We start from the raw sequence: 10,345 nt of genomic DNA on the forward strand, positions 1-10,345 counted from the left end.
TCAAGCACAAGCATATCCACAAAACCAAGCAGAGGTATGAGTTACTTGTGAGTTACTTATTTCTTGTGATCAGGCTGGTTTATTGATATTTCATATTGTTTTGATATTTCATATTGATATTTCATATTGTATTATCATTTTGATCACAATATTCTTACCAATCATTCAGGGTACTTTCAAAAGGATTGTTTGGCTTTGTTATTTAATGTGACTATTATTGTCTCTAAAATACACTCCCAATCACATCTTTAGGAAGAAGAGAGGCCTGATTACCAAGTACTTGATGTTCCACAGATTTTGTGATACTGGGAATTAAATGTTTGATTGTAATTGGCTATTTTTATCCTTATACTTAAACATCTCTACACTGGGTAGAAAACAGATGAAAATGCTCATTCAATTTCTTCTCTATACTTCCAACATTCAGCAATGCATTAATTCTCCTATGAAGAGCAAAGTTTAAATTGCATGAAGGATCATTTCAAGCAGGATAAAGTATGTGGTTTTGCTTAGTGTAAAAAACCTTATCCTTTGCAGCTAGAATGCAAGTTTTAACTATCTGCTATTATCAATTCATATCATATTTTTTATTGTTACTGACAAAGGTTGCAATAGAAAATATCAATTCATATACAATTTTAATGAAGCTGGAAGAATTTTCAGATTTTTTCATTTGTGCCTTGGAACTCCTTTTAGAATTACACCTAAGAATAAGAGACTTGTAAAATTCTAGCCCTACTCTTCTAACACAGAAAAAGTTTCAATATAAAATCTTGATCTAATTTATTTGCATTCAGGAAGCCTGTGACAATGTCCCTCTGAAGAGAAAGTAAACACATTTCAGAGGTAAAGTCCTGTCAGGAACTTGACAAAGATCCCAGTCTTACCTGCAAGACTCCCTTATGAATTGTCAAAAATTCCCCACTGAAGCCACAGGGCTCCATGCAGATGTTAACTCAAGGATATAGCAAATTCTTAAAAAGTTATCAGCATTTGGTCAAATATCCCTAGGGCTTAGACAGTCTTCAGGACCCAGTTTATTTAATACATCTTCTCTTTTTCTTAGTTTTTTTTAAATCTTAGATTGAGGCTTGTACATCAGCCCTTCTGAATAATCTTGTGAGGTTTCTAATGTGTAGAAAATAGAAAGAGAAGGGAGGGGGGAAAAGTTACTCCTAACCTCTCAGCGCCACAGATCTTTAAAAATATTATTTATACTCACGAAGGAGAATTTTTAGGTCCCTGAAAAATGACTCAAATTGTAGAATAAAGCCATTTCCAATGATGGGAGGACCAATAGACCACAAAGAGCTCATTGCACTACAGCTTCAGGATCAGTAGTAGAAGAAACTCAGCCCACTGACCTGCTAAAGCATATCCTGGCATAGGACTTCCACCAAAGGATAGCAAAGGAAATCAACTTGCCTGTCACCAGCAAAATAAAATACAGATTCCAGTAGGAAAAAAACCAACAAGGTAGATGGAGCTTTTTACACTCTCTGTGGATGTCAGACCTTGATACAATGTTGTTATGACAATCTTGCAGTGGCTATTTGAATGCTTGCTGTTGGACCTATAACAAGGAATTTTAAAAGCCCACAATCTTATATGTATATGCTCCAACAGACCATCAGAACACCAAGCTGAACCTAACACACACATAGACTAGAGGAAGTACTTAGTTAGAGTGGTACACAGACAAATATTTTCTTTGGCAGAGAACAGGTCTCTATAAACAGGAACATGGTCAAATCACGCACTTTTTGCAGGAACTAAAGAATTCAAACTCAAAAAAAAAGTCACTACCCAAAGTTATATATGAAAGAAAATAATAGAAAGGAATCATAGAATGATTACTTTATTTTCACACAGCTGGATCCCTTCCAACAGCATACCCCTTTAGTGCTATTGTAAGGTTTTAAACTGCATTTTGTACCCAAAGAACTATTAGTTTCTACAACAGTGGATGCTTCAGTAAATCCTTCAATTCATCTAAAGGCTGTTTGCAGTTGTTTATTTTCAAGCTTTATTTAGTGTCACATTTACACAGTCAGAATCAAGTCAGCTCTAAATGCCCTGAGATGTCAGCCAATGTCAGAAAACTCAAAGTCAAATGATGTTTTTCTAATGATGGTGAGAAATTAGTCAAAGAAACTGTGGAAACCATTATTGTAAGTGCTATTGAAACTAAACTCTCTGATATTTACCAGCCTTCATGGAAATCATTCTCCATTATCAATAAGAAGGATATACCAAAAGTATTGGACGGAACAAAAGTTCTGTCTTTTGTTCACTCACATTTACACAGGGGCTACTGGAAGGCTTTAATCCTACAGCTTGGCTTGTCTACAGTACTCCTCTCTAACCATACATGTGCCCAGTACTTATCCTGACAAGCATGCCCTAAATATTTTTTTCCTGTTTTTATTCAGAAGTGTATCTATCCATATTATTGAGGATAGACATAACTGAAGTTTGATCTGCTTCTTTAGCAAACGTTCATGATCTACACCAGGCCTATGGAGCTTGATCCTCCTCCAAGTTATTTCTGTTGGTCCTGGAATTCTACAGGAATTCACCTATTTCCTCCATCTCTGAAGATTTATGTCTACGGCACTTCAGTAGTTTGTGATTTAACAATCTAGGAAAATGTTCCCAGTGAATACTTTTTCCATATCTTTTAAAAGTGACACAGTATCCGTTTAAAAGCAAATGTACTTCTAAAGTAAAGAGCTAGCAAACAACTCATGTAAATATTACTTTTTCACATTTGAACTGATGAATGCAGAATTTCTGTGGAATGACCCTCCCTAAGGGTGTAATGCCACATTCAGTTTTATAATTATGTGTATACTCAATGAGTAATTACAGAACTTGTTTGGGGAAATCAGGTGAAATTAGCACAGTCCCTCATCTGTGCAATTCTCTGTTCCCATTGTGGAAATGGGGAAGGGTTTAAATGGCTAACTGGAGATAAATATTTTTGTAAGAAAAACAGCTGTGTGCCAGGCAAGAAAATTCAATCACTAGTACTCAAACAAAAAATTAAATACTTTGAAATCCCAAGGTCATCATGCACCTGTGTAAGTCTCATTAAACTTAACTGACATTTTATACATTTGTTGAGAGCAAAACACTCTCCTACAGCTGCAGATCTTTTGAACGACTGCTCATTTTCATGGCTTTTTATGACTGTAGGCCAGATTATAATTTAAAATTGCAAAAACCATAGTATGTTTCAACAGATTAATCAACTTTTTTGGCTTTGTGTTAGCTTAGACTTAGCTCTGGGAGCTGGATCTGGAGCTGCCAACATCTGTGGCTCACACTAGCACAGCTCCTCCCATTGTCCCCACACTGCCAGGGGACAGCAAGGGACTCAGCCTGGCAGCCCAACACGTGCCAGTTCAAAGGAGGGCTCATCCATGTGACTCAGCCTCTTGTTTTCTGAGCTTTCCCACTTCTCAGAAAGAGACCTGGCCATGAGGAGAGCTGCTGGTGTCTGCTCCCAGTGATGAAATTCCAGAAGGGCTCACGCAGCAGCTCTGGGGATTGGACACAATTGATCCCTTGTTTGGCAGGGTCCTCTTTCCTCAGGACCCATTTCCATCTCTCACTAGGGTTCCAAATACATCCCTTTAAATTGCTATGAAAGCTTCTAGGGCTTTAAAAGCAGGTCAGGGCTAGGGCAGAGCCAAACAGAGAACCAGAACTTTTTCAAACCAGCTCAAAAGCCAAAAACCGCTTCAAAGACAGTTCTGTGCAAGCTTCATGCCCAACCGAGGACATTCAAAGGTCTGCAAATTCCAAGAAACACAATTCTGGCTAGATTAGGAGAGCTGAGAAACATGAAATAAATCATTTTCTTCAAGCAGCAGACATGCCTGAGATTTCCCCTTTCCATCAGATGGCCAAGCATCCTCCCACCACGCCATCCCTCAGCAGATGGCTTTTTCCTTACCCAGCCCTGCCTCATCTAAGTCCCTAACCAAAAGTCTGACTCACTTCACAATACTGTCCCAAAAGCTATTTTTATTTCCCAGCTTTGTAATTCTCTCTCAGATGTTAATCTATTTGCTCCTCCCTCCTCCTCCCACATAAGAACTTTAAAGTCTTTTTTTTCCCAGCCAGGCTAATAGAATAATAAGGCAAGCAAAGAGATTGTGAGCTAAAGTATTTTGGCACCAAAGAATGTATAATGTATCAAAAATTAACTTCCTGTGTATTTCTGTGGCAATTCAATGTTGAAAGTGGGTTTTTTGGTCTCAGAGCAAAGTTCCCCAGAAAATACAGAGGGAGATTGGAAATTCAGCATTATGCTAAGGAATACCACATTTTCCCCTGAACAATGAGGTTACTACAGCTGTGCAGTCATCAACCAGGAATCCCTCTTACTGCAACACAAAAGCTGCTCTTTTATTTAAAAATTCCCTGCTGGATTTTTAAGTTCTAGTGAAACATGCAGGAGTGCAGGACTGATTTGGGGAGTGCTCAAATTTACTTAATAACGGAGGGCTGCAAGAAAATAATTCTTATTGAAACTTTTTTTACAAGTATTGAGATTTAATTTAGTTGAGCAGAAACATAATATCATGTTAGACTAGCTATAACTATTCTCAGGTTTTGGCTATAGAAAGTAAAATTACAGCTGCAAACCAATCCCTGACAAGAAGGATGAGTCACATTTCAGTCTGTTTTCACTTAATTAGAATTTTTTTTTTTTTTTTTTTTACATATTTGGGTTTAGAAAAAACAATGCAGACAATCATTGCAACTGGAAAGTTATTAAAAGGCAGAATGAAGAGGTTCTGACTCAATGGCTAAGGTATTCCTGACTCCAGGAAAGCTCTGAAGAAGTTACCTTTTTAATGTACAGAAATAATAAGTCTTGTGAAAGGATGACCAAAATATTTCTCAAAAGTAACACATAGTCTGCTACTTGCCTAGAAAAGGAAACCCTATTTTAAATTAACCTGGCAGACATACATTACATGAAAAGAAAAGTGTGAAAATTAATTAAAAGTAAACAGGAGAGAGAGATAACTACATCCTGCTTTTTATTTTTGCAATTGCTTTTTATTAACATCCAGTGAAGAGATGGTTCCACACTAAAGCAACATGGTTTAAAATGCAAGGTCTTAATAAGGGCTAAAAATGAGACTTTAAAGCTTATTAATCTTTGGATAACATGCAAAAGATAAGAGAAAAATAATACTTTTTGGAAGCAACTGAAGCAATTAAAAACCTGTTGCCTTTTACTTTTGTAGAGGAAGATGATATCTCACTTAAAAATTCTTCAAGCGCATCCAGATGAACATGTCACTCTGAGATGCATCATGTCACCTCAAAGACTATGACACAGAGGCTGCTGCTGAACTGAGAGATTCCCATGAGCACTACAAGCATTAAACCAAAGTGACTTAGCATAAAGATTACATTGCTTAAAGACAAGGTTACATACAGCTGCCTAAGGTGAGAAAAAACATAATGTGTTTTATGTGGACACTCCTTGTGCTAGGCTGCCCTCCTTTAAAAATTGATGTTATAAGAGGCCCTATTTCTCTTCAAGTACAGGTAATGGGAAAAACAATTGTGCATTTGGGGCATGGCACATCTTTACCTACTCAAAATTAGATTAGAAAATATTTGCATACTTGGGCCAATTCCATAGCTTACTTTATAACACTGTGCAATGGTATTTTTCCATGCAATGGTGTTTATTCCCTAATTGTTTTCATCCTTTATTCTCATGCTTCAGTACCTGTGCCTTGGGTCCAGGATAAAATATTTCAACTTGACACACACACACACACACACATACATGCACACACAAGTCAGTAAGTAAATCAGACAGGAAAATGGGCATGGATTTTTGGATCTCTGCCCACAGCTGAAAATACCAATATCCATATATTAATAGCCACAATAAAATTTGACTTGGATGGAGTCAGTGTTCATAACAATCCTCAGGCTTTTGAAGTTTATTTAGTTAGCATGCAGAGATAGCTCCTAACATAAATTTTTCTGAAAATCTGAAATTAACAAAAAAAAAAAATTGAAATTAACAAATTAGCAAAGGGAAAGACAGCAATAACAACTGCATATAAAAAGTTGCAGATGGCATGTTGGAAACCATTGAAAAATCCACATTATGGGATGTCATGACAGATCACAAGCTGCAGATTCAGATGCAATATCAGCAATGCCTTGACTGAAGGTTACCAAAGTCAACAGATGAGAGTTTCATCAGTTTGCCTATGTGGAAAACTTGAAAACTTTAATTTGCCTGATAAATGAAGATGATGGTCCAGAAGTGAATACAGACCATTACACTAAAAAATTACCCAGCAAGGCAAAGTTAAAAGGACAGGCCAACAGTAGGAAAAATTGGAGCTAGGACCACTCATTACATTAGTGGTCCTAGATTAGGTATACTATCATTCCTGAATGGGCAAGCTCGAAATGTAAAAACAGTATTTTGGGAAAACTAGCAGTATTGATTACATGTCTTGAAATAGGGGAAAAAAACCCTGGCCACATGTTATTCTTTATAAAAAATTACTCCTGTCCTCAATACTGTTCAGTGCTTCTATTGCATTTATTTTTGTAGAAGCAATTCACTTTTATTTGAGCTAGGGATGGAAGAAGACTTGAGCCAGAAGATTCAGCACCCAAACCCCATTCCTTGGCAATCAGATAAAGGCCATAGGCAGTAAGAAAGACATCTGAGACAAATGTTAAGTAAAAGAATAAGAAGAAAATACAAAATAACTACAAGGAAGAGAGACAAGAAAATTATGAAAGTTATTTGTGTGCCTAAAAGCATCCACGTGTCCATGTAATATTCATACTCCCAGAGCTGGAAGGAATGACCAGATTGTTGATCTCAGAGTGCATCAGTGTGCAGGGGAGCAGTGCTGCGATGTGCCTTTTCTGGAAGCTGCAATTTGTAATTGCCCTATACCAGAAGGCTGAAGCAAAAAGCAAATTCTTAATTCCTTCCGTGAACCAGTGTTTTAGCTCTTACCCAGGACTGTGCCCATGTCCTGGCAGCTCTGCCCTACAGAAATGAAATGAGCATCACCATCACAATGGGAGCAGGTAACTGAGGGATAATAAGGGCACTTGAATTAAATGAAACTCCTTGAATAAGCTTGTTGGGCCTCAATGCATTTCACCAAAGCACTGGGAATACCTGATGGTGAAATACCTATCCAGCCTGACAGGAACATGCTACATCCCTGCTGCCAGCTCCCACAGGAGTGGGCAACCATAGCTGTCTGACAGGGATGTAAGTAGGGGGAACAGAGACACCGAGACCTCTGTGCTGCTATTGCTCCTTTATACCTCCAAGAGCCTACAAAACAGATCCAGCCAGGAAAAAAGGGGTTAAGAATCAGAGAGCAGCTACAGTGCCAGGGGCACGTGGGCTGCTGGCAGAAAAGTCAAGTTTCAGACACAGAATGTCACAGCTTTACCTGAAGTATCACCACTATAGAAATACAGAGAGTAAAATCTTCCCATAAAACATAAAAAGTGGTTTCCACATTAATGGTGATATTTCTCATTTTCAGAAAAGACCAAAGAGCCAAAGATGCAGTTTCCCTTAAACACAAAAATTTAAATTAGCCATTATTAAAGAAAAGTAGAAACACATACATAATATTAGAATATTTGTCTGTTTGTTCAAATTTTATTTCAATTCTTCAGCCTCTATTTAAAAGGTTTTACTGCTTCTCTCTGACCACAAGTAACTTTTAACTTCCAGTAGTAAATTTACTAACCTTGAAGTAATGATTTATGCATCATTTCCTGCACTGCCAAGCATCTGTGGATGCTCTCAAGTGAACAGGGAACACACAGGTTGAGAAACTGTATAAAACAAGCAACTGACTTTTTACTTTGGAAGTCTTTCCACTCAGTTGCCTGCTATTTCAATGATTTTCAGTCATTGCAAGTCTAATTGATAGTGAACAAAACTCTTTCAGGCAGACCTCAGTTTTACCTGATGGTATCCTAGTGTGAAAGGAGAAATTCAATTGGATGATACTCTTGCCCTTTAAAACCAGTGATGAAGAATCCAGCCCAGCCACCATCATATAATGGGGGCTGCTCTTCCATCAGCACACCCAACTTCTGTGCAGAATTTCCCTATGGACATTTCCTTTTTATGTTTGTCCCTTTGCTAGATGTCTCACCTCAGTGGCACAAACAGGGACAGCAATTATGAAGGCCATTTCCAGGCAGAGAAATCTATCTGCCTGTCATGTAAAAACAAAATGTAGCAATTGTGCAACATTTTCTAAACTGACATTTCACTGAATTTGTGTCCTGTTTGTTACATGAAATAGCAAATGTTTTTACATTCTGTAAAAACAGATGTCATTTCTCTTTCTTGAAAACTTATGTAATGGATTTCTAATATATAGCACTTATATTTACCTTTATATTATTTGTATTGTTACAGATATTTTTGGTAGATCATCTTGTTCCCCAGATATTATTAATTGTTGTTAAATAGATTTCAATCCACCTTATTCTTAACCTGGAAGCCAACTGGCTTTTCTACAGTTCTGATCTTCAAATTAATTTGATTTGTACCCATCACTGACAGATTATGTCAAAAATCTATGCTTCCAAGCAAAATTTTGTCCAAGTTACACAGGTTGGACAAGTTTGATTCTCTGATGGAATTTTTTCCAACCTATGCTTATAGAAGAGATGCCTTTTCACATGTGCAGCCACGCATAATAAAAGGAAACAGCTGTGTGCCCTCTAAGAGGAGACTCTAAATGATCAAATATTGGCATTTCAGAGCAGAGAGTAGTAGGTGATACTCTGACTACAGTGATGCAGTGGATCCTAAACAATGTCATTTGAGACCCAGCTTGGGGGTCTGCTGCCTGCAGACATCCTCAGGGATCACAGCTGGATTTTCACTGCAGGGAAAGCACAACCTGCCTATTCCACTTACTGCTAGATGGGTTGCCAAAATTTTGACTCTATTTTTGAGGTACCCCCATTTCTTGGGAAGTCTGATTGCCCTGAGTTCTTAAGATTAAGCTCAAAGAGAAGTGCAAGTGGACATCTTCATTTCAGTGTACAAAAAAGCTGTTATGGAGTTTCATGTGTTTTTACAATTACATGGATTAGCATCTTTGAGTCCCTAAAATAGCTGCATCTGTCATCATTTATGTTCCTACCAAAGTAGTCTGGTATTCCAGGGTGGTTAAGCTTCTCCACAACTATGTTCAAGTGAAGGAAAGGAAAAAGATGAGGAAAGAACAACCTTATTTTGTATATGTGCAGCCCCAGGCATTCTAAAATATCCTTTTTTCTTTAAAGAACAGTTCACTTGTCTTGCCTTTTTAATATGTTTTCAAGAAACAGTGCAGATGGTACCCTTTTGAAATCTGCTAGTTTAGAAATGCAAATTTCTAAGATTTGTAAATATGGTTTACACCTTTGTATAGGAAAAAACAGGGCATTTAGTTATAGGATAATGGGAGATGGATTCAAACTGAAAGAGGGCAGGTTTAGTTTAGATATTAGGAAAAAGTTCTTTACTGTGAGGGTGGTGAGGCCCTGGCACAGGTTTCCCAGAGAAGCTGTGGATGCCTCATCCCTGCAAGTGTTCAAGCCCAGGTTGGATGGAACTTGGAGCAACCTGGGATAGTGGAAGGTGTCCCTGCCCATGGCAGAGGAGTTTGAACAAGGTAACATTTAGGTCCCTTCTACCCCAAACCATTCTATGATTCTGTGAAAAAAGAAATTTGAATAGGTTCTTTCTTGCACACCTCTTGACTTTAAAAGTACCTACAACATTTTAAATTAGGTGTGGCAGTCATATTCCATTGCCTAATTAATAAAATACTTTTGCTGAGCAAACATGGGCAAGAACTGAACCTCATACACATCTTTAAAAAGTAAATTGGTATAAACTCTAAATTATGTGTCCAAACTCTCAATACTGCTAAAAAATTCATTCAAAAGTTTGAAACCTGAACCTAAAGGGAAATACTGCACTATGACCAGAATGAAAAGTTTGGAACAAACTTCCAGGCACAGCCCCTTTCTCTGGAGGAGCTGGAGAGCCTTGTCCTGCCACAAGGAAGCAAAGCAGAGTCACCTCCTGCCTGTCAGCTGCCACAAACTGGACAAACTCTGCTGATTGTTTCTCCAATGCTGCTTTTGGAGCAGACTTTTCTGGGCGCTTACAACAATTTCTCCAGACTAAGGGAGCATCTCTCCACCTTCAAGGCATCTGTCATCAAATTCCCTAAAACTGCACCTCTCCCACCATCTTTTTTTTTTTTGATAACTACCTTTTATCAGCACAGATCAA

The sequence above is a fragment of the Molothrus aeneus genome, chromosome 7, assembly GCF_037042795.1.
Source record: "Molothrus aeneus isolate 106 chromosome 7, BPBGC_Maene_1.0, whole genome shotgun sequence".
Lineage (NCBI taxonomy): Eukaryota > Metazoa > Chordata > Aves > Passeriformes > Icteridae > Molothrus > Molothrus aeneus.